This window comes from Parambassis ranga, chromosome 12, assembly GCF_900634625.1.
Source record: "Parambassis ranga chromosome 12, fParRan2.1, whole genome shotgun sequence".
Classification (NCBI taxonomy): Eukaryota; Metazoa; Chordata; class Actinopteri; family Ambassidae; genus Parambassis; species Parambassis ranga.
In genome coordinates this window covers 14,005,871-14,031,910 of record NC_041032.1, presented here as the reverse complement: position 1 = coordinate 14,031,910, position 26,040 = coordinate 14,005,871, and the positions used below count along the sequence as shown (strand labels likewise).

Sequence of the window (26,040 nt, the reverse complement as noted above, 5' to 3'; positions counted from 1 at the left end):
TTTCTAAAATGAATGGAGCTGTCCATACACTCTGATAGAAAACCCAACAAAACATGACACAGAGGAGAATTCAGCAGATGCCGGTGTTAACTCAGAATACTAAGAAGGTTCCATTTTTTTTAGCACACCATCATTCCAAGAACAATGGAGGGACTGAGGAGGGATTATGGGCTGATTTGTCCCATTTTTATTACCTTGGGATAAGCAACAGCTGGAGAGCAGCTCCACAGCTCAGTATTTAGAGCAGACTATTCTAGCAGATTGTATCTACTGCTCTGAAATAAGATTGAATGAATCAACTGAGGAATGACGGCTTTATGTCTTTGGACCTCTCTGCAGTTTGAACTTAGCCAGAAAAAAAAAATGGAAGCTGATGGTGTGGCCCATCCTTTCAGAGCTCTTTCATCATGGCGTTTTAATCATCAGTCAATTTTTTCTCTAAACCAGAAGACTTGGCGCCCACACTGGCTACTGAATAGGCAGTTAAAGGGCACAGTTTACAACCTTAGTCATACTCTAAAATCAAATCCCATTCAAAGTGATTTCTTTCACATTTTCCTTTAAATACAATAACTAGGAAATCAAAGACGTTCTTTTCTGCCAATAAATTTTATATATTTAAGATACGTGTTGTGTGTGCATGCAATCATTTTACAGGAAGAAAAAAAATGAAGAGGAAGTACTGCATTACTAAGATGTCACTGCGCATCTGCCGGGCAGAAAGGTAAAGCTGACACATGCACTGTTGTTCCTGATGCACAAACAGGGCCTACATGGAAGAATCATCAGGAGAAAAATCTTAACCTGCAACCTCATCACAAACGGCAGGTGAAGCTGGAGCTGCTGCAGAAACAGATGGTGAATGTAGCTTTTTGGCCATAATCACTAAAGTTATGTTTGGAGGGGAATTTGATGAAAACAACACAGTGACAACTGTTTCTTATATTCTGCTTGAGGGGGGTTAATGTTGCAGCCAGAAACACAGACTGGAGGGAAGAATGGAAAGTTCCATCTTTGACTGTTTGTTTGGGGTTAACCCAATGACAGCAGAGGCCAAACTGCCCCTATGTCTATAGACCCCTTTGTTTATAAGATAGGGCTGTGTTCTGCACATTTATCAGGACCTTAACTGTTCCTTATTTTCATTTTTTAAATATTTTTATTACCTTTATTTTGTATTTATTTGTATGCTGCATTTATGTACACTGTGGGTCATGACAGGGGGGTATATGACGGATCTGACAATAATTCAACACTTTTCCAAGGAACTGAAACAACACCTCACCTGTCTGAGTTAACAGGAGCTGTACATTTTCAGTTTACCTAAGCTGAGTTGGCAAGCTTCCATGTTGTAACCAAAACATTCGAGGTCATTATAAAAAGACGCACGGCCTGACTGTATTTGTTAAAGGTGTTCTGAAGGCCCAGGTGGCCTTTCTTTCTTCGCTAACATGGAGCTGCACTGCATATTAAAGTCATTTTTAGAATGAGAACCAAAACAGTGTGGAAAGTTGTGTATACACCACTGGTAGGTGCACAAATGAAGTCACACACACACACAGTGTGTACACTACACACTGGTTCTGTTTGTATCTATTCAAACTGAGCGTGTGTCTTCCTATTTTTTTGATCTTCAACAAGGAGGCACATTTCTCTGATGCTTTTTTTGAACAGCAGGTATTCATTTGTGTGAACTATTAGGCAAAGACCAAAATATTTTGCATGCATTCAAAGAAGATTAATGGTTCACACTGCATGCGTGACCTTTGTTAAGCCATTGCTCTTAATGAAAAAAAGTCCACACTGTGGATCATGTCTGCAATAGGACTGAATCTGATCTCGCTCTAACCCTCACTACTCACAGTTCATTCCTGCTGAAATGATGATTGCTTTAAAGAAATGGGGAAAGCCTACCTATCACAACATCCGAATAAAATATGCATTTTGATGCTGCTCCAAGTATGAGTGGCGGACACTGCCTAAATGCAGAGAACAAACATCAAAAGCTGGACACAGAGCTGACACTCAGCTAAAGTCTGCACCTTGATGCTTAACCTTATGCAATGCTAGTGGCTCCTGGCTATAATAGCTGCTAACATGTTGATGAAGATTCTCAGTCATCCAGGTCATAATACGTAGAGAAGAATGAAGCAAGGTGTCGTTCATCAGTTCAGAACTGATGAAGCTGCTTTGATGAGCAGCGAAACGTCTTCAAGAAAACTCTACAAGTCCAGACGCCTTGCTTCAATCTTCTCCACGTAGCTGCTAACATATCAGCATCTCACATTAGTGATAGTGAATAATGTTTCTTACATGGAGGAAGACTTAATGACACCACCACCGCCATGCTTCACACATGGGATAATGGATACATGTACTGGAACGCGGTGTTATGAACATAATGTCTTTAATTTGTACCAAATGATTGCACTTTGGTTCACAACATATTTCAGCAGCAGCCCTCTGGTGTGTCCACATGATTCATAACAAACTGCAGACTGGCAGTGACTTTCTCCTTGTAGCTCTGCCATGCACACCATGGTTGTTCAGTTGTTTGATGGTAGATTCATGAATATTAGGCAATGTCAGAGATGCCTTTGAAGATATGCTGGGTTTCTTTGTGACTATGCAGACTTGTTGGTCAACCACTCCTGGGGAGTGTAACAATGGTTTTGAGTTTCCTCTATGTGTACACAACCTGTCTGACTGATTTGTAGAGTCCAAATTCCTTAGAGTTGGTTTTGTAACCTAACTTTTTGTCTGCTTTCAGGATCATAGTTTGAGGGTTATATTTATGGAGAAATGCAGTAAACTCTACAGGGTTCACAAACTTTTAAGACTTTTGAGACACAACAAATGTGTTTCAGAAAGTTAAAGAACAAAGGTTATCTCCACTATAACTTCATTCAAACAAACAAATACATTACACGGGTCACACACACCCTCTACTTCATCTGGCTGGCAGCAGCTGCTCTGTCTGAAAGAGGGCCATGAATAAAGTTTATGGTGGCAGCTTTCATTTGAATACTCATATGTGTGAAATATAACTTCAACACCACTATGTCCACTGCTCTCACTCTCACTCAAATTTAAAATGAGGTCCGGCCAGAGACAGTTGGGAATCCCACCCTGCTTCCCACACCCAAATGGTCAGCCAGTGGAGAGCTTGATGTGAGCTAGCCAAGCTGCCAGTATGTCCCTGAGCAACCAAGAGATCCATTGTTGTTCAGGGTCAGGTTACAGCCTCACCACGTGGCCCCACCCTGCTCTCTTGGCAGTTCATTCCTGTTTTGAACAAAGTTGCCTCCTAATGCCAGGTTCCTTGACATGGATATCAAGAGAATCCTTTCGGAGAACGAGGGGACAGGAATGCCCGGGGAGGAGGAGAAGAGAAAACAAAAAACCTCCTACACAACCACCATCTGCCTTAGAGTTGGCTGTGTCTATTCAGCCAGCCAGTCCCTGCGCCACACCAAGTTAATGGGTGAGATTGTGTAACCGCTTTCATCTAGTCAGCTGGGGCTCTAACAGACAGGCGCTGAGCTGCTCAGATCCTCCTCTGAGCCGAGCTTCAAGGGCAGCCATTTTAGGAGCTGACTATGTGTGCTTAGGTGTTCAGCCAGCACACAACATGGACCCACAGATCTGATCCTCTTCCTCAAAGGCAGGCAGCCTGTCGCTGGAGAGCTGCTGACAGAAATCTATCTGCCAGATGTACAGTACTGTACCCAAGCCCTCTGCCCACACAGCTCAGCAGAAAACATCTCACTCTCTCTCTCTCTCTCCAGCCTGACTCTGCCTGGTCCTTTCATTTCTCAGGGACATTATCTCTCACATCAAGAGAAAAAAATCCAAAGGAAGACAGAAAGAATAGGTCAGAGCGAGCAGCATGCACCAGCACTTTGTGAAGAGAAATTCAGGCAAATGCATTTTTATAGAAGCTGCCAACGACGTTCCACAAGGGGGTCTAAAAATGTGAGGCATGTCTGAACTTCTTTATCTCACAGCTCTGCAACCCTGAGGAGAAGACGAGAGAGGAGGGCAGAGAAGAGCAGAAAGGGGGGAGAGAGAGCAGGCCTGAAGGGAAGAGAGGGGAAGGGAAGGGAGGGAGGCAGTGAGCGAGCATGACGGAGCCACCTGGAAGACCTTCAGTGGTTAGCAACAGAAGGACAAAGCCATCAGACTAGGCTCCCCAGATTCCAAAGTCTACTGACATTTGTTAATCACCAACCGGTCTCTCTGCATCGGTGAGCTCTGCCAGCAGTCACACCCTCTACTCAAACTGGCTGACAGCAGCTGCTCTGTCTGAAAGAGGGCCTTTGAATAAGCCAGCATTAAGCTGATTAGGAGTACAGAGGTTTTGTCCTTAACTGTTGGTTAGTTCTACCATCTCAGTCCACAAATGTGTTACAATTTTATACAGCGAGAAGCCTGGCTACACACAATTCTTCTGACAAACAAGACAGGATGTGCATCATGTCGACCTGCACAGCGGCCTCAATAATTAATGACCCATTGATTCAAAATGACAGTCTGCTTTTTAAAGGAAAAATGCAGTGGCAATAACAGCAGGTAGCCTGAATCATGGAAATTGATTTTTACAGAGATGAGATGACAACATCAGAGAGAAAAAGAAATCAATACATTTTTAGTTTCAAGAAAGTTATTAAAACAAGAGACAGCAGTGCATAGATAACCACATCGAATCCTGATCTCTTCAGCCTGCAGTGTCTCACCAGGAAGACAGCGGAGAGCAAGATCTCATTGTGTCTGCAGAGGAGCCGAACACGTTGCGTCACAGGACCAGTGAGAATTTGGCCTGTTGCACAAACAGGAGATAGAGAGGTGGAGATCAAGATGACTACTCCCATCCTCTGATGTCAGTAACCCTGGAGAGCTCAACACACCGGATCTAATAGTGTGCTTAACACTTTCTCATACAAATAGAACACCAACCTAATCCAATGCAATAAGACTTTAACCAAAGACTTTAAACAGGATACGACAAGCATATATTTCAACCAAAAAAAAAGACCAAATCTACTTTACTGACACAGCAAAGCTGGAAGAACCACAGGTTCCCTTTGGAAAGGCAAAGCAAAACAAAATGGAGGATAACTGGATGGACCAATCCTGTATCTAACCTTGATCACCCCTAAAAAAAAAACACACACCTGCACCTGCCAGTTCTCTCTTAAGACACCTGGCAGATGTAATGATGTACTACAGAAGGCTGGTGAAGCAACACCAACCAATCACCCCAGAGACTCCAGCTCCAGATTAAAAAAAAAAAACCCAACACCAACAAAGCAGCCTTCAAAATCAAATATTGGATCACTGCTGTGAGCGGGATTTGTTTACATGAATTCAAATTCTGCAGCTCTTTTACTGCAATCATTTTTATTATAAATGCATTGCTGACACCCGAGTCGCCTGCTGCACACCATCACAAAACAAACAGCCTCATAAGCATCAGGTTCTGAATGCTGACACACCGCCTCTCTGTGTAAATAACTAATATTTATATCCTGTGATAGGGAGGTTTTCACAGGCGAGCCAGAAAGCGTCCTCTTTCTCAGGAATCCACTTCCCGATATCCGTCCACGGTCTTTGAAACCTGGCTTTTAGACACATTACAGCATGGAGCCAACTTTTGGCAATAATTACAAAAAGCTGTGTGACAAGCTAGTTAGTCTGCTTACCCCTCATAACAAGGGGAAATTTAACCCTTTCTACTGAAAATCCATGTACAAAATAAATCTAAACCTTCACCTAGTAAAAAAAACAACACATGTATTAGTTCAGGTAGCTTTGCTTCCCTGCCATGTCAGTGCTTTATAACCACAGCTTTCTGTGGCAACCTGGGAGTCCTCTTATACCAGAGACTCTTAGAAGCTTTTATTCTCAAGCTCACTTCAAGTTTGAGACTATTTTAGGTCGCTCTTGCATGCACAGCATGTTCAACATCTACCCACGGCTTTTCAAGTCAGGGGACTGTGAGGGACATTCCAGCAGCTTCAGCTAGCATTTTTTTAAGTAGGTCATGGTGGATTCTGAGCTTCACTTTGGATCTCTGGTCCCTGTTTTTTTTTAGTTTCACTTTCTTGTTTCCAACCCCCCAATTGGCAAAACCCCTCTTGGTGATTATGGCCTGAGATTTCAGTTTGAACCTCAGAACCAACAGATGTTGGGCTTTTGTGATGAGTTTGCACGTCAGGTTTTCATCTTCTGATGACTCTTCCATGCAGATCCTGTTACTGCAAGCAACGGTGCACTGATGAATGACGCCGCCCACCACCACCACCACTCACTGACTGTGTCAGCTAAACCTTCCTGCATGTCCTTCACTTTTTGCTTTGCCGTTGCAGTTTTCTTGGTCTTTCAGATCTTGTCTTGACTTCTACAGTTCCCCCTTAACCGCCATTTCTTGATAACATTTTAGACAGTGGAAAGTAAACGCTGAAAGCCCTTTGATATCTTTTTATAGCCTTCCTCTGCTTTGTAGGCACCAATGTTGCCCCATTTCCAGATCCTTTGAGTTTATAGAAGAGACCAGGATGGCTGAGCGTTGACGTGAAATAGTCAGATTACGAGCCAATGCCTTATGAAGTTCTAAAACTTGAAAATTCTTTAATGTTTTAATCTTTTCTTTTGTCAACATAATTAAAAGTAATTGTATTATTTCTGTATTTTATTTCTTAATATTATTTTGCAGTGAAAAAGTTGTCTTTTTTTGTAAAGTATGGAATGATGCACAGCTATATCACTGGTCTCCATTAGTCTTTTTTAGATAATACCCGTCTTTATCACCGCATGACGAACCATTGCGCACTCTTTGATTGTCAAGGCTCAAATCATCGTCCTGAAAATTCACTAACTGCTGATGCAAGAACGGGCCAAGCCAAGCAGCAGCAGCAAGAAGTATTTATTTTGGCACCAAACCTTTAATCATTATTCTCTTTACCACATACAACTGAGAGACTTTGAAACCAAAAAATAAAAAAATAAAAAATCTGATGTAAGGCTTCAGTTTCAAAGTCAAACTTTTCTTTCTTGTTGCTCATCCAACACCTGTGTGACTGCATCATTAGGTGGATGGTAAGAGACAGAGAAGTACGCCTGTCAATACTGTGTTTTGTTGACATGCAGCAGTCATTGGTCTCAATGGGGAAAAAATAGGAAAACAATGAAATACATGTGATTACTAAAGGAAGGGAAAACAAATGCTGATTATTTTGTAACGTGGTGTTAAAGCGAAGTAAAAACTGGCCACTGTGAAGACGCAGAGAAGGACTTGAGTGCATCTGAAATAAGATGGTCACTGTGGCACTGCCTGTCAGTGGTTCGAGGAGAGACAGACCATAAACAGGGGGAGCAACAGGGTGCTGGGGGATTTGTTGGAACTAGTCTGATCCGCTGCAGGTCTAATTCACAACTTACAGGAATTAAAGGATCTGCTGCTAACGTCTTGGTGCCAGATACCACAGGGCACCTTCAGGTCTTGTGGAGTCCATGCCTAGGTGCTTCAGAGCTCTCTTTTTGAAGGCACCCAAAGAACTAAGCGTATTTTAGACGGGATATTTTATCTTCCTGATATGTTTGTGCCACTTCTATACTGTTTGCAATGTGTAAAAATACATGAAGGAATCACTTTCAAAATGTGATGCTACACAGGCTGGAAATGGGCAAAAGGTGACTGCACGTACCATGAAGTTGCAAATAGAGCCTCTGCAGACACTGACGTGAGGGTCAGGACCACTGAGTCACCTCTTCCACATCTGCAGGAAATATTTACACACTATTTCTGTCAGGGCTGCAGCAAACAGACCTAACCCAAGGAAAAAAAGTCTGCCTCTGCCGCACTGAATTCAACATTTTGTCTTAACTGCCTTATCTGACCATTGACCCAAAAATCCAAAGAAAAACTAGATTACTAGTACCATATATGATCGCAACTGCTGTCAGTTAGGAGGTTTTACAGATAGAGCTGCATGCATTTTCACAAGTGTGAATAACTTAAAGTTTAAAGGACCTTTTTGCAGGGTTTAATGCCATCTAGTGGTGAGGTGATCAACAACAACGAACGGCCAATCCTTCCCTTTTTATGCAGGAACACATGTTTGGTTTGTGACTTTAGAAACATGGAGGCCCCACACAGGGATGCAGTTAGCATTAAAGAGCTCTCTGAAGTAGTAGAGCCCAAAAACCGCTAAAAAGAGAGTGATCAGACGACCAGCAACATGCTAATGCTGTTTTAACTGCTGGATGTCCGATTGTATACAGGCAACAATTGCTTAACACGACCACATAATGCACACAATCTGTTTCAATAGCATCATAGTATCCTTGTGATACTCCTTGTTGTGTGAACGGGGCCAAAAATTTATCATTTAAATTTTTATTTTAAATGGAGAATAGAGTGCGACAGGCCCTGAATACACAGCCAAAGGGTAACCAGGAAGCATAATTAATGTTTGCACTGTCAGCTAACATGCACCCATATGTGCCTAAATTCACTGCAGAGGAAAGATTTTACACACACACACACACACACACTCACTGAACACAACCTAAAACACACACACACACTGCAGAGCTCCAGCATGCAACTTGTCTCGGATTTTTCATGGCTTAGCCTGCACCTGAAGGTCTCATGTATTAAAGCCATGGGGGTCTGAATGTGTCACAGAGCATTATTACCTAAAAAGGATCTCAGAGAATTTCTTAACACACACTCTGGAAGTTATTTTCGTTCACTTGAGGAACGGTGCCCTCAAATGTAGCCTAGCCCAAATAACAGTGTCTGGTTTGTAGCGATTCTCTGGCCCGTGTGCAGCTTACACTTTTGTTGGCTCTCAGTTGGGCTTTTATCAGTCCGCACTGTAGCAGATAACAACACTGGGTCAAAACAGAAAAAGCTGGTCTGACTGGACTGACCTTTATTGTCCAATATTGCACTTCATTTTCCCACAGAGTAACGCCATATTGACAGATTGTCTATTAGTATTATCAATAATATAACAGCGCATGATCACATTAGGGTTTTGTTCCCCTTGCATGTTCAGTGTTTGGGTCCAGAATGATGACATCACACAGTTAACGTTTGTGTCTTTTAAAGTCTCAAAGAAAATATTGGCATGAAATTTGATGTCCTAAATCTGGCGCCATCTTTAGACAAATGCTAAATTACAACTGCCTGAGCTGAATGTTGGTTTTAGTGCTAATTAGAATGCTAACAAGCTAAATAGTATAATAGTTAACATAATACCTGCTGAAATATTAGCCTGTCAGTATGCTACCATTAGCATTTTGCTCAAATTAGCCTAGCGATAAAGCACATGATGACAGCCAGTATCCATAGATTTAGATTATTTAGCAATTTAATCATTTTAGCCAAGATGCCAAGTCTCAAAAGCTAAATTTGATAGCATCATATCCCTCACTCTCTTTAAATCATGCACCATCATCAGTATTTTTCATTATTATAAACATCTGCTATGACATCTGTTTCGGCTGAATGTTGCATTTTGTGCTAATTGGCATGCTAACAAGCTAAATGGTTAATGGTATACCTGCTTAAAAACCAATTTGTTAGCATGGGTCCATTAGCATATAGCTTAAATTAGCCTAGTGCTTAAGCACAGTCACACATAGCATGAGAGTGAAATAAAGCTACATTTCCATTATTCAATTGTGCCAGTGACATGTTTTAGTTATTAAAAATGAAGATATATTTAAATATATTTTTTCAATACTTTGAAGACGTTCAGCAGTTTATTTTCTGTGGATGGATTTAGTCTGCCTTGCTCCTGTCTCTTTATGTAATCCCAGAGTGACTCCATGTTTTTGAGATCTGGACCCTGGAGGGAGTGGGGGTGGGGCAGGATGGGGAGTGCGCTCAATACCATCTGTTGCAGGACTTCCTGTCCTTCTTGTTGCTGAAGATATTTAGCACTGGAGACTCCGGCTGTGCATGTGACCAGACCACACATTTCATCATGATATGAACTTGTATGAGGTGGGGGCTGGCTCTTTGGCTTTGTATTATTATTATTATTACATGTTAATAAATCACAGTAATCTAATAGACTTTGACACAGAAATTAATTTGCAACGATCTAACCACCTGAATCTGACAGATATTTATCTTGTTACTGTATCCTTGATGAGCATATCTGTCTCATTACAACAGCTCCTGCGTGATAAGAACAGTTGGGTGGACAGTGTCCTCATTCCTCTCTGTGATTCCTTTAACTGATGTGGTCACATGATGCTGCAAGTCTGAATACACAGAGATGAAACATCGATCCCACCTGGCCGATCAATGAGGCAGGCCTTTTCAGAGAAGATGTGAGGAATCAATAATGTTCAGTATGAACGTTTTGTCATAACATTCATCAGACGTCTGCTGGAATTGAATGGAAGGGACGGGAATGTATGAAACGCCACAGAATGAAGCAAGAAAAATAGATTAGAAATTCCATCACGCATCTCCCTGCAGACTGCTAGCATGCATTTATTCCTACAATATTTTGACTGTAATTACTCTTCACAGCTGTGATAATAATAACTAAACACTTGGACCTTAATAACAGCAAAGCTGAGGCCAAGAACTCGAAAATGTCTTTGGGATTGACCGAAATCGTCAACATTTGTCATATTATCATGCCACCTGACTAAAAATGCTGGCGTTAATCTGACAACAAATCTGTTTGGGGAGGCATATGGCATTCAAAAAAAAAGTAGGTCAGCCATTTACCAGCTGACATGGCCTTGGCTACAGGCATTCTTCTAGCAGTGCTTCTTCCAGAAATGTTTAAAATCTCACTTGTTCTGATGTGAACAGCATCTTTCCGCTCCATACACCATGTTCTATTACTGTACAGATATTTAAATTAAAACATCTCATCTTTGGAAACCAATCTCCTCCCTGTGTGTGAGCAGCTCAGATCCTGACCTGCACTCTTTGTGCCATTCCTCTGTTCTTTGGTAAGCAAGATCAAAACGTTCTACCTTGATTTCATCAGACCACAAGTTCCATTTCCTGTCATGGGAATTAACCACATGCTTGCAAAATTGAGACGTGCCTTTTGGCTAGAAGAAGTCAACCCTGCTGTAGCTGCAGTGTGTGCAGAACACATAAAAGCCTCGCTGCTGCTTTAGTGCATGTTGTGGACAGACTGCTATACAGTCCTTCAGTTATTTTTAGCTGGCTGTTGGCCTCTTGGTAGTTTTTCCTTTGGAGCTTCCTCTTCATATGACCATCCATCACAGAAAGATGACCTGATCTAGATATGGTCCAAATAGCGCCTTTCCTTCCTTCATGTCTGTCTTCACTATGTGTAAGGAAAATAAAGCAGCCGTAAATCTTATATTTATGTTGGTTTTATGCGTATTTCTTTACACTTATTCTGAGCAAACTTACATAATTTAAAGATCAGGACAAACACAGCAGCATGTGTTTGTAATTGAAGACATACAAAAAGTGGAGAAGCTTCAGGAACCCTGCTCAGTAATCCCACCCAGTTTGTCTCAGAGGACTGGTGAGTACAGGTGCAGAGCCTTTCAGGCGCTGCAATCCAGCAAGCTTTGCTGATCTGTCTGCAGCCTGACCTTCACTAGTGTCACACTCAGAGGGCGTAAAAAAGAAACAACTCATCACAGCGGGCTCAGGCGACCCTAAAGGATTCTGGGTAAAGAAGAAGAAGAAGATCATGAGGGCTGTTAAGCTAACTGAAGGCAGGTTTTATGAATGAAGTAGATGGATAAGAATGATAATTCAGGTTTTTTTTCATGTCATTTATCAGATTTAACATCACACCCTATGCATTGCACAACATGAGCACGTGCTGCAGTGATCCAAACAGACAGGCTTGTAGAAAGAGACAGTAATGCCTTTAGCATGACTCCTTGCTGGAATGCTATGCTAATCCCAGGAAGAGATGATAATTTTTCTATTTTACGTGTGGGTCATCCATACTGCAAGGTCACACAGCGTCTGTGTCAGCCCGTCTCTTCCTGACAGATGGTTACCTGACATCACCCATCCCGTCAGACGGCCTTTTAATACTTAATATCACTGCACTCAGTCTCCTCTTTACAGCCTTTCTTTGCAAACCAAGACATTTCCTTCCTCAATCAAAGACATCCAGCTTGCTAATTCCATGTTTCTCTCTAAAGCTGCACTGTAGGAAAAAAAAAAGAAAGAAAGAAGCTGGCCATCATGGTACAAGTAACCTTGCTCCAAGGGTAGCCTTTGTGCTTTGCAAAGGGCTCAGATTGTTCCTCCTGAAAAGGGGGACGGCTGCAGCACAGAGCACTCAGTGGCAACATTTGGCCTCTTTTGCACAGATGATAATGACCAAGCAGATAAGGAGGAGGCTAGCATAAACGGCCATCATCTGTGTGGCTACTGTCTTCAGGTTGTCATGGCGAGAAGAAAAAAAATCAAACTAGTCCATTCAAAATGTAATCCTGACAGTTTTTTTTTTTTACATCTCCTGCATTTACGTGTTAATCATGAGCCTCAGAGATATTTATGTGACCTTCAAGGCTGAAATTTTCACAAAGCAACAAAACAGGGGGCTGGTAAATCCCTCAGTGAGAGCCTGCTGGGTGTGAAGGTTAGATAATGAATACCCTCAACAGAGTCACTCTCTTCATTCCTGCTAATAAATCCAGAAATGAACCTTTTCATCATAACTGATCATTTTTCTATTAAGTCTGCCTAATGAAAATGAGAAAAAACACACTACTACAACACTACAAAACATGGAGGTGTACAGAGGTGAAAACAAGCAGACAAGCCTGGCTTGAGTTCTCTCAAAGTCTACAGCTCAGCCTTCTTTTAGTATAGTCACCTCACTTGGCTGCTCTCTCGTCTCTCTCTCTCGGGGCTGACAGAATTATCTTCTGCATCAGAGCTGAGGCTGGGCCAACGCTCCACACAGAGGACTCCATTTCACACAGCCAGGCAGCCACCACTAGTGTCCAAGGAGACACAGCCAATCACACAGGAGTATCAGTGGCATGTCCATCCACCATTTTGTGCTCCTCAAGGTCTTTGACTGTCCTGCTCAGCTGAGCAGTGGAACTGCCTCTGCTCTGCTATCTGGTTACACAGATGGAAGTGTTTAACTTTAAGAGCACAGACCTGAGAGAGCAGCTTCCCCTCCTGTCGGTTCCTCTGCACACTGTCATGGCAGTCAGCAGAAAAAGCAGAAGTGAGATGTGTGGTTTGGTTTGCAGCAAAGATGGACACTGATGCGAGAGGCTTTGTTGAAGCTGCTTATGTTTCACTCTCTCAGACAAAACGCTCTCTGTGATAACATCAAATTCAAGTGACCCAACATGTATAAAATCTACACTGAAGAGATACAACTTTGGGGCAACCCTCAGCAACACGATTAAATATTCCATCCAAAAATGATTAAGTGCACAATTTAATTATGAGCCTGAGGCGTGATTATTTTTACAATTTTATATGGGAAGCAATAGGTGGATATATTTGGTTTTCTCAAGAGGTTACGTCCCTTGAGCCTCAAGAGGAAAGAAAATTCAGAGAAGAAGATTTCTATTACACAAGTAGGCTGTACAGCAAGAAAAACAACAAACTGCTCCACACAAAGCGACACACAACTGCACTGGAAACACGCCTGAAACCAGTTCATGCACGGAAGAGAAGAGGCAAGTGAAGGACGTCCGAGGACAGATCTTGGAGAGAAACCAGGAAGTGTTTTCCACAAGGACAATCACTCCAGGAAACCTTGCATTCCATGCAGCCTTGTAGTCCATCTCTCCCAGGCAACCACTTCCTGACGTAAATCAATCTGCAGCAGTCTCAAATAAACGTATAACGATGAACATGGACTTTTAAATTGAACAAAAATGGCCCCAAGTCATGCACGTCATGTGACGTGACTAATACCTTCTTCCTTATTGGCAGCAAAATCATCCGCCTGTTAAGAAGGGGCCATCGAAAAACTACATTTGAATGCCTTCATCAAAACGCATTCACTCTGATATGTGATTAGCCTCGGATAGAAGGAAAGAAAGATTACAAGACTAGGAGATGCACTGAAGGGTTTCTTGTAAAGTGGTGCTCAGTGGACAACTGCCAGAAAACACTGCAATGCTGACTTCCTTGTAAGCCTGACATGGCAGTTACTACAGTTACAGAGTGTGGGTGAGGTTACAGGCTGAAGTATTACAGAGTGACCATAAGAGGACACGGGAAAGATCTGCAGAAAACAGTCTGATGCATTTTTTTTACAGAAAAAAAAACTTCTGGTGGTCATTTCATTTTTTTTAATTTTTTTTTTAAAAAGAAGGTACTCGTAAGTTTAGTGAGGTTCCTCTGCAGGTCCACCGAACCAACCTCTTGAGCCAACTCAACAAGTTTGAGAAGGGAAAGATGAGAGAGCTATCAATATTAACTTACCACCGAGACCTCCTTTCCAAGCTCTTAAATATTTAATCGTCCTTGGACAGCTCTGTTGCTTCAGAGTCAGTGTGGATCCCTTCTACAAGACCACTCCTGTTCCTGCTCAATGAAGGCCTTGTCCGGTGGCACCACACTGCCCAAGGAACGGGCGTCTCCAAAGAATTCAGGATTTTTTCCACCACATGCAGCTTGAAGCTGACAAGAGCTGGTTCACTGTGTCTCATTACAGACGGGGACTAAATCCTAAAAGTTAAGCTGGAAACCTGAGGACACTGGTTATACCTTCAGTTATTATAAAACCAGACTTCTATAGGCTTAACATTCATGTGCTGAAAGGAGTCGCCAAGACAGACAAGAGACGCACACAGCTGTGAGCTTCACTGAGCTACACGCATGTTTTTTTTCCAGCAGGGGAAAGGCGACTGAACTGTTGATGTTCTGATGGAAAGCAGAGAGGAGGAACCAGTTTTGCAGCAAGCTAACGTGGCAACTGACAACAGAAACTGGAATGACACCTCCACCGAGCCACTTCCTTGTTCCATTTAAACGCTGACATGAAGTTGTTTTATTTCTCTCCCATACAGGCCAATACAGTGACACCACATTAAATTATTCAATGTACAATCTAAATTCAGTTTTGTGGCTAAATCGAGGAGGAAACATGTTTATGGATGAAGAAAGGTCAGCAGAGGAAAGCAGTGAGCTTTTTTTTTACCCTATAATGACTACAGCGATTTGGATCTGGGGTCTGTGTGTGTGTGTGTGTATCAGCACACTTTGCAAGTGTAGCAGCAGAGGGCCAGGCCGCATCTCATGAGCCATGCATCATGTCAAGAAAGCACTCACTGGAGCATTTCAATTTGCTTTTGTGTGCCTCCCTGGCCTTCTTCACTGCCCCAGGTAGGGAAGAATGGAGAAGTGCATCACCCAATGTGAGTGAGTGAGTGAGTGAGTGAGTGAATGAGGGAGGGAGAGGGTGAGGGATGAGCTTCACCACCACTTCCTCCCAGCATTCAAACCATCACAGGAGACTCTTGTTTGATCCTCTGTCCTCACTGTGTCGAGCTTTTTTAGCCTAATCCTGAAAATACCTTACAAAAAAATCCAGTTATGTAATTTTCTGCCCCGTCACCTCAACGCTGACCTGCAGCATCAATGTGTATTAAAATCATTTTAAGTGAAGTCAAATTCAACGGTTTGATTTAGATCAACTTTGTTCAGATTTGGAGCATAAAATCAGAATCAAATTTTGAAAAGTCAATATAAAAATTGACTTTTTATATGTTTTAGCATGTTCAGAACAACTGGACACCCATGGTATCTGTAAGGAAACTAGCAACAGAGCAAAGCGATATATTTAGTTATTTTCTGTCTGGTCTGCGTTCACTTCATTAGCATACAATGCTGTGTTCAAATAATTATTTTTAGTTGAGTGATAAGCCTTAAGGCACAAGGTCACAAGATGGAGTGAAGATGCAGGAGCAACATTAACATCCTGAGCGTTCCACCATTCAATTCACATTAGAGGTGGATATTATGACACTAACACATCATAACACAGAGAACCATAACACAGAGAACCAGGGGGTCTTCAGCATACAGAGCTTCATGGAATGGGTTCCATGGCCGAGCAGCTGCATGCGAAGTGTCGGATGCAGCGGTGTAAAAGCACGTCGCCACTGGACTCTAGAGCAGTGGAGACACGTTTTCTGGAGTGACGAATCACTCTTCTCCATCTGGCAATCTGACAGACTAGGTGTTTTTCAGGAGGTGGGCTCGGGCCCTTAGTTCCAGTCCAAGGAACTCATGCTCATGCTCCCAACTTTGTGGGAACAGCCAAGGGATGCCCCTCCCCCTTCCTGTTCCAACATGGCTGCACACCAGTGCACAAAGCAAGGTCCATAAAGACAGGGATGAGTGAGTTTGGTGTGGAAGAACCTGACTGACCTGCACAAAGTCCTGACCTCAACCTGATAGAACATCTATGGGATTAATTAAGGTGAAGGCTGTGAGCCAACGTCAGTGTCTGACCTCACAAATGGTCATAAATTCCCATCAACACTCTCCTAAACCTTATGGAAAGCCTCCTCAGAAGAGAAGAAGCTGTCATAGCTGCAAGGTGGGCCATTAAGAATATGATGTCACTTAAGTTCATATGCATGTAAGGGCAGATGAGTGAGTACTTCTGGCACTACAGTGTAGCTGCTAGCAGCATGAATAGGTCAAGAATTTGTTAAGGACTTGTGAAAGTTTCTACAGGAAGTGCCACAGTATCACAGAGACAATCTGTGTAGTTTCAGAGCTGCCACAAAAAGAACACACCACCATCACTTCCAGGTTTAAAATCAGCCAGCAGAACATCCACCTAAACTGCATCCATCTCAGCCATCCGCAACACAAACATGTTGACGTTGGCGGATTCCCGCCTGTCCGACCTCTATCGGCTCCTCCTTGAGAACCTGTTTGCCCTGCCACGCCAGGGAGAAGGAGCATCGCCACCATTTTGATTGCTCTTCTCAGCCCAGGCATTGTCGCAGCACAGTGTGTCAAGCTCACAGTCTCCTTGTCAGCAAGATTTCACACAGTGGCCAGGGGAACTGCAGAGCGTAGCACAACCACACACTCTTTCTCTCTCTCTCTCTCTCACACACACAGCAGCTAGCAAACAGCTTGCAAAAACACACCTCCTTCACTTTCCTGACAGGCTGATCAACAAGATATAATGTCTGAAAACCAGCCTGAGGCTGTGCAGTGGACAACACAGAGCCTGTTAATAAATAACCAAACAAGTTTTAAAGAACCTAATAAGGTGCAGACGTCCACTAACTGCCCGGACTACAAGTTATGAAGAAGCAAAACACTTTGAATTTTGAATCTAAAGCCACAAGAGTGTGAGGCTAAAACCATCTTGAGAACTTCCTATCTGCAACAGTCACGCACACACACGTGCACACTCAACCAGAAGAGAGACAGACAGAGAGTCTGTGTGTGTGTGTGTGTGTGTGTGTGGACACCACTTTGTTGAACATTAACTACCTGCGTGGTAAATAAAGAAAACACTGCATTATACTTTCCACCTCATCCATGTCAACACACACAGAGCGTACAGGCCAGCAGGTTATTATTATTATTATTATTATTATTATCTATAGAAATTAAAGCAGTAAGTTTATGGAGTGAAGTTAACCTTGAAAGGATCTTATCTGACTTTTTCAGAGTTCTTCTGCTTCCTCCAACAGACTAAACTTCAGAGAAGAAGAAGAAGAAGACGAGGAAGAAGAAGAAGAGGAAGAAGAAGAAGAAGAAGAAGAAGAAGAAGACAACCTTTGTTCTGAGGGATCCTGTCTGACTGACTGACTGACTCCAGGGCTCTCTCCTTGGAGACTCATCTGCGCTTTCCTCCATTTTATGGTGAAGCCCTACTATAGTATGACATACCTGACTTGAGACCAGTGACAGCAAATAGGCATCCAAAGCGGGTAACAATGTAGCAATGAGCAGCCAGAACAAAAGCCAAACGTTACAATAAAAACACGTAACCCACGCCACGCTGCGCTTTGACATTCATTATCACGAACATCAAGATATGTAGATCCAACAGTGAGGAAGATCGACTCCAAATCCACAGCAGATAAGGTTTCTTTTTTAAAATGAGAAGAGCAAAGGAGGAGGAGGAGGAGGAGGAGGAAGAGGGGAGCACATACAGCGTCCTCACACTGGACATGGCTTTCATGGATAGTGTGTGTGTGTGTGTGTGTGTGTGTGTGTGTGTGACTGGACCAGCGGCTATGCCAGCTCCTCTGTGTCGCTAATGGAGGCTGGTTGGAAGAGGAGAGCAATCCGTGCAATGGCTTCTCCATGAAGCTACCGCGCAACGACACGCACGGCCGGAGAGCGGACGCACAGCCGGGGCCAGTAATCCCCCCCTGACCAGACATGTCAGAATAACAAAACACTGCGCTCCGGTGCTGCTCGAACACACGCAGGCGAGCCTCTCTTTAACACCGCCGCGTCCATTTCCTTGTGTCACTTTGACAACAAACCGAAAGGCGACATAGCGAGCAAGCGCTAAAGGTTGGTTTAGGATATTAACTGGGAAGCGAGAAGACCCACTTGACTTTGGCTGCATGGGTTCCAGCCAGTGCGACTAAAAAAAAAAAAAAATCTAGCCTCGACTTCCACACTCGACTCGTCTGGAACCTGGACTAAAAGCCGAACCGAGTGGGGGGGAAGAGAGAGATCAGCTCTATCCAGGTCATTCACGAGGCGCTCTCCAAATTATATCCCATGATCTACCATACCGACGTTCTCGCAGACCTTGAAAGCCCAAACTGGAAATATATAGTGCAAGAGAGAGGGAAAAACTCACTGGTACAATCTTCTCCTTCAAGCGATCCTCCCAAAAGTTGTCCTCGTATTTCATGCGTGCGCCCGGTCGGTCTAATGGATGATCGCCATCTTTCCTGCTTCTCCTTTGCTGCAGCTGCAGATGACCTGAGATCCGTCTGTCTCTGAATAATGAGCAACCACACAGACAAGGAAGACAATCTGCAAAGCAGGCTACACAAAGAAGTTTGGGAGACTAGCAAGCACCAGAGGGTGCACAAGAGTTTACGATGAGACGAGGGAGCATCAGCAGGATGGACAACGTCTATGCCTGAGAAGCTCATCCTTCATCTACACTGAAGCCTTATCAGCGGCTCAGACCACCAGCAGATACATGCGGCCACTGTGAATTTTATATAGGCTTGCATACTATGTCTGCCACGTCATGAGGTTATCTGCAGTTCACTTTGGTTGTGTTGCTGTTCACGCCTCAACCACACACACAGCTAGATGGATTAATATATATATATATATATATATATATATATATATATATATATATATATATATATATATATATATATATATATATCCCAATAAATTTATATTAAAAAAATAAAAATTGATCATATAGCAAAAATAACTTCAATACAAAAAAATACAGATAAATTAAAAAAATACATTTGAAAAAAATACATGAAAATAAAATTCACTACAATCATTTTGTGAGTGTGTTTTTTACATTCATAAATATAAATGTAAGTGCAGCTTTGCTGTCACTATAAACACCAAACATGCTGCAGGCTGCTGCTCTGACCACCAGCTGCTAACAAAGAGGGAGCCCAAGACAAAAGGTGCAGGGTCCTGCTCAGATGTATGTCAGCAGTGTAAAGGAAGGGTGGGTGGGTGGGTGGGTGGATGAGTGAGTGAGTGGGTGGGTGGGGGCATGCATGCATGCATGCATGCAGAAGAGCCTACCTTGCATCATCAAACAACTACAGATTATTTATCTCCTCTGATGGCAGCAATTTGGGAAGAATTTATGGTGGAATTAGCGATACTACATCAATATCTGAATAATTATAGACCTATGTGTAAAAACAGTAAGTTTTAATTAGAATGACATGGTACAGCAGGTCTTTGCCTTTAAGCCCGAGCCTCTTGGAGACCCTGCTGCAGCTCTTCTCTGGGTTTATTGTGTCTCATTTGCTTCCTGTAATCCTCAGACTGACTCCATGTTGTTGGTATCGAGGCCATTGTTGGGGGGTGGGGGTGGGATTGGGACAGGGTGCAGAGGGCAGCACCATCTGTTGTTCTTCTTGTTGCTGAAGATGTTACAGAATGAATGATGGATATTAGATGTCTTTATTTTGTTAAATTATGGTGAAAAATAAATATAAAACACAAATATTAAGGATGACATAAAACGTGCCTTCATTGCTGCACCCTGCAGACAGTAGATGGCAATAACATCTGTCCTGATAATTCAAACAAAGATGTGAACTCTCCTCTTTGCTTAAAGTTTTATAGAAACGTCTTTATTTCTGCTTCTGCCACTCAAAGAAAAGAAAAAGTTCAGCCACAAATCTTGTGAGCGGGTGATTTTTGTCTTGATTTACAGGCAGAGACACAGAGAGGAATCAAATTTGTGTAAGATACAGACGTAGTTAATCACGTTTGACAAGTGTTGATGTTGCCTCTTGCGAGGTTCGGTTATGAATTATGGATTGTGGAATGCATATTTTTGTTGTTGTTGTTGTTGTACAGTTTAATAGAAAGCTTCAGAGAGGAAATGAAATTCAGTCACTCTTTATATTACCAAGATTCTCCACAATGATTCTTAATACTGTGAAACAAACATATGACACCTTGGGAGCTGAGTCATGTGAGAATATGAAATATATAATAAGCATAAGGTGACAGATGGAAACAGGAATGAGGCTTTGTTAATGCACTTCCATAGTGCCAGTTCTCCTGCTGCAGTGACGTACATAGCCCCATGTATTTCCCAAACACTGTGGCAAATGATCACTTGGCCCAAAACCTGACTTCCTCCTCCTTTAGGGTCACCTCCTCTATTATTGAATAAAAAAAAATAACAAAAAAACATCATATATTGATGCCAAAATTCTTGACATCTCAACAGATAATTTGAAGGAATGTCTGCAGGAGCGGCGTGTGAAAGACACACATCCACGCAGACGCACACACACTGTGTTGACAGTGTGTCCGGTGGGTGCCAGGTAGCAGCCGGAGGTTTATCATGCTGTTTGGACATATGGCTGCTGCGGCAAATCTGATTAATATGGGATGGCCAGGAGTCCAGCGTACAGCGTAGGACAGGCTGCAACAGGACATCCCTACTGGTCCGGCCTCCCCGTCGCACCGTGCCAGGCCTCCACCCGACACAGCTAAAAACAGACCCGTGGTCAGGCACTCAGATGGTCCGAACGGTGGGGGGGCGTGCAGGAGTCAGAGCTGTACTGATTTAGAAGGTGACCAATGACTTTTTGGATGCATTAATATTAATGCTTCTCACTGGAAACCAATTAACATGTTTTGTAGTTTTTTAGGCATTTTCTGTGTTGTATTTCATGCCTTGACACCCTCTTGAAAAGTTCCCATGTTCGGAAACAGTGCACTCCTATATGGGTCAGCAAACCTTATACCCTGTTTGTCCATTTAGAGGAGAGATCCGAGCAGATAAAGTGACTGCAGCTGTGACTCTGTAGAGACAGCCACCTTCAACTAAAAGTCGTAGCATGCTACATTTTGTCACCTATTGTAGTTCTCTCATTGGATTTTAGAAATACTAGGATGTATTTGCACAGTCTGACTGCACATCTGAGGCTATCAACATTAAAAAAACACATATATATATGTTATTTTTTTGACATGTTTGGAACTTTCTTTGCCCATTTTGGCTGCCCTGAGCACACATATACCATAAAACCTTGTGAAGACGTGCATCTAAAAACCTTGTGTCAACTCTGTAGTGTAAGGTTGAATCAAAGATAACATACACACATCCACACACACACACCAAACAAGCACAGACATGTTGTAGGAGAGGACCTGGACTCTCTGACAGAGGTGTGTCAGAGGAGGACGTGGTCCAAAATAAAGACCATACTGGACTGTCCCTCTCACCCGCTCCACTCTGTGCTGACCAGCTACAGGAGCTCGTTCAGCAACAGACTCCGACTCCCACGATGCACCACTGAGAGACACAGGAAGTCATTCCTGCCTGTCTCAGTCAAACTACTGAACTCTGAACTGTAACAGTCACTCAGACACTGTACATTCATACTGGTACGTTCATGTCATGCTCTTTACTATGTAAAGGTTTTTATACAGTAGTAAATATGTTTCTTCTTCTTTAGATACAACTCAGGGATTTAAATGCTATCTAGGTATTTAGATATGTTTTATATATTTTAATTTATCTTTGATTTCTATTTGTCTGTAACAAGAAAGAATTTCCCCTCGGGGATAATCAAAGTAATTCTGATTCTGATTCTGATTCTGATTCATACACAACATATATAATACATACAATACACTGGTCCTGAAAGGAGAAAAAGAAAATCCAAAGGACATTTCTGAGGACCTCGTACAAACAGGTGTTGCTGCTCATCAGGCTGGGAAAAGTTACACAACTATCTCTAAAGAGTTTGGACTGCACAGGACATTTAAGTCCAGTAATCTATGAAGATTACTCCAAAAACAAGTTACATAGGAATCAGGGTAACCTCTAAGCAGCTAACATTGGCTAATGTTAATGCTCATGAATCCACCACCAGGAGAACACTGAACCACCATGTTGTTCCTAACAGTGCTGCAAGGGGAACGTTGTGATGTCTGCTCCCTTGACTATAAATCAGCCTACATGGTGGGAGTTAAGAGGCTGCTGCATCTTTGTTTTTTTTCCTTCTTACAGAGATGTGTCTCAGTAAAGCAGGCCTCCATTCTGCCAGACAGCCGCACCTCATTTTGTAGAAATACAGGTCTGTGCTGTTGAAGCTTCCAGCGGCGGCTGTTGTGTTTACATCAACGCGGCGCTATTATTTCTCATGATGGATTGACTCCGCAGGTCACGCTTCAGCTAACAATATAAAATTGCTAGTTTTATTCATAATTGTTCCTCCTTACACTGCTCCTGCACTGATTTGATTACCCTTTGAGTCGGTAAACATAAATATGTGTAATTATAGCACAACACATCACAACCAAAGTGGCTGCAGGATCTCAGGGCTATTTAACAGAAACAATAAAGATAAATAGATGCCATTAAATATTAATGTTTTCTGAATTTAAAAACACTTTCTTTGTGTTGGAGCCATTCATTCTGCCACTATTTTTTAAGTATCTATTGTTTGAAAGAAAAAAAGCGATTAATTGCACCTATTGATCGTCCACAATTGTCTATAATCAAGCAGACAATGAAGGAATTCTTCCAGCAGTCTGGATTTTGAGTGATCACTTAAATGACAAAACACAAAGAAATTTAAACAATGCAGAGGTCAGCAAACTGCCAGGAAAAAAAGATCATGAATTATTAATGTGTCAATTATTATTTCATTTAGTTAAGCTCTTGAAATGGTCAAACAACTCGTCAGGATTACTGGAAACGGTTGCCGTCACGTGACTTTCCTCTGAAGTGTTCACTGACCTTTAACAGCATTACGAAGACAATAAAGCGAATGACAATCAGAGCAGATGTTCTTCTTCAGAAGCACGCTTCAGTCGTTCAGGTGCACTTCTTCTTCTTCTTTTTTTTTCTTCTTGCAGTCAAATCAAAAGAGAACATTCTGTACAATGATTACACTCCACTTACAGTACGGCTCCAAACAGCACAATGAACAATAGATATACCTGCTGTGTAATCTGAATGCGATTCTTCAAGCAATCTAAACTCAAACTGCACTTTTGAATAGGAGCGCTTTATATTTATTTTTTTTGTGCTGCACAGAAATTGGGACACCAAAGAAGAAACGAAGCACCGAGAGCAGGCGGTTTATTTTTACTTTACACATTTATACATGGTTTTCAAATTTAAATCATGGAATTATGGAGCATTTTAAGTTATTAAGACTGAACGGAGTAGCTGCTCGGCATAAAAACAAGTCAATAACTTAACAAAAATATGCATTTTCACTTACTTCAATCAGCACATAACAAATGTATGAAGCACTTTCTTCACTCTGAGATGCAGTGTTTTGGGGCTCTCGTCAGTGTTTGACGCAGACATACAGTATTTATCTGTGAAAAGGCCCAAACATGAGAGAAGCAGGACGCCTTCAGGCTGTCAGCAAACCGCTGCCCGGTGATTTGCATAACCCTTCTACAGCTCATTTGACTATGATCTTCTAATCTGTAGATGTTATCGCCGGGTGTATCACCTTTCCAAAGGGCTGAGGGATTGCTCTGCCACTCCTGCTTATCCCTCGTCTCCCTCACGGCTGGCTGCCTGTCACCGCTTCTCTGCTGCTGATGGTAGCTGAAGTAGGAGCGATCTGTGCACTTGGACTGGATTCAAACAAACGGGTCCATCTAGATGCAGTGTGTGTGTGTGTGTGTGTGTGTGTTTTATTTCCATACAACTGGAGTGCTATGTTTACTTTACACTCTGCAGCAAATCATCTTTGTCATAATAATAAAATTAAATGGTGCATTCTTAAATACATTGAGATTTCTAAACATTTAAAGATACAGTGCAGAATGTTTGTGTCCCCCTTGTGGCAGTGAAAGCAATTACACAAACACTGTCATATGCCACATTTCTCTTCTTCTGCATTCCACATTTATGTATACTGTACATACGTAGAGAAGATTGAAGCAAGGCGTCTGGACTTGTAGAGTTTTCTTGAAAACTGATGAAGCTGCTTGGATGAGCAGCGAAACGTCTTCAAGAAAACTCTACAAGTCCAGACGCCTTGCTTCAACCTTCTCTACGTATGATGACCTGGATGACTGAGAATCTTCATCAACATATACTGTACATAACAGTCTCACTCTCAGTAATCTCAGTTAATCTCAGTGGAATGTTTGCTAATTTCTGTGTATTTTTAATACAGTGAGGCAGGTGCCAAATCACATCATGAGCTTCCCTGCCCACATTAGCATCCTTTTTGCCTGCATTTGGATTAACCAGGACTTTAGACAGACTCTGACACCAACATGCCAATGGTACAGATGTTTTATCCATGGTTTATCCTTTTTGCTGAGTTATCCATCCTCTGGGGACTATGAATGACTCAGTAAAATGTCACGGAAATCCATCAAAAGCTAAGTGACATCGTTCTTCTCAGGACAGTTTTAAATACATAACTATCTGTGTTGCCATTATATTCTTGGAAGACTAGAAATAGATTATGGCTTTGTGTGTGTGTGTCACTGTGTGATGGCAGGTAATTTCTCATTGTGGAGAATTTTATTGCTTTCAAGTCGTCATTCTCTGACCTCAGTGAAGTGATTGCCTCTGATAATGCCATTAACCATTGCCCCGGAATTCTCTTGGGCGAAATCAAGACACTGAGAATAGAAAATACTTTCATTTCTGAAAAAGGGGGTTGAAGTTTCGCACCTCCTAGTGCATAAAAGAGCAAAAATTAACCATGTTTTATTTGCTTCTAACTAAGTGAGTCATAAATTGATTGGTCCTCACTTACTAAGCCTTTCATCAGCGGCTAATGGAGAGAATCAGGGTCAAATGAACTGCATGAATGACACACTGGATGATGCTCTAAACAAGGTAAAAGGAATATTGCATTTTGTTAGAATAAAATTGTACAATATTTTTAATATTGTTACTTATTTATTTGATTATATTATCATTGCTACTTTTAATTATATAGGTTTCGTGTGTAGACCAGTACACATGTGTGGGCGGCCAGGTTAGTTAGTCAGGTATGATTATGATGCTTTCAGACAGATCATGCAGGAAACAGATATGTGACAACATCAGAGGCAGCTGCTCACATCCTGTTTTCCTGCCCCCCTCTCTCTCTCTCTCCATCCTTTTATCCATGTTTCTGTCTTGCAGGCACAGTCCACGGTGCCCAGTCTTTATCCCCATCTATGCAACAATAAATCTGCTCTGCCACAGGAACTTAAAAGTCCCCAGGTGAGAGCTGCGCGAGGAGGCCCATCCTATCAGAGGACAGCCAAGCATACAGTGGACAGTGGCATCTCTGGGATTAAAAACTGCTGCATCCACTGTTCCCCTGGCCCATTGACAGATGGATAAAGCCTTGGACTTCACCTTATTG

At 42.3% G+C, this 26,040-nt stretch overlaps 1 protein-coding gene and 1 long non-coding RNA gene across 4 annotated transcripts in view; one reads left to right on the top strand and one right to left on the bottom strand.

Annotated features, from left to right (window-relative positions):
- Positions 1 to 19,093, bottom strand: part of znf462 (zinc finger protein 462) — a 38,271-nt gene extending 19,178 nt beyond the window's left edge. Inside the window, exon 1 of one of the 3 annotated variants that reach the window (XM_028417145.1) lies at positions 18,813 to 19,093. The gene's annotated coding sequence lies outside the window, so the exon portion shown is untranslated. Of the gene's footprint in view, positions 1 to 12,860; positions 13,053 to 17,881; positions 18,074 to 18,812 lie in introns of those variants that run through there. The other 2 variants (XM_028417146.1, XM_028417147.1) reach the window with 2 other exon arrangements.
- On the top strand, positions 17,419 to 18,391 carry LOC114443271 (uncharacterized). Its single transcript, XR_003671428.1, has 2 exons — positions 17,419 to 17,560; positions 17,683 to 18,391. It is a non-coding gene; the product is annotated as an uncharacterized LOC114443271 (long non-coding RNA).
- Positions 19,094 to 26,040: the final 6,947 nt, after the last annotated feature.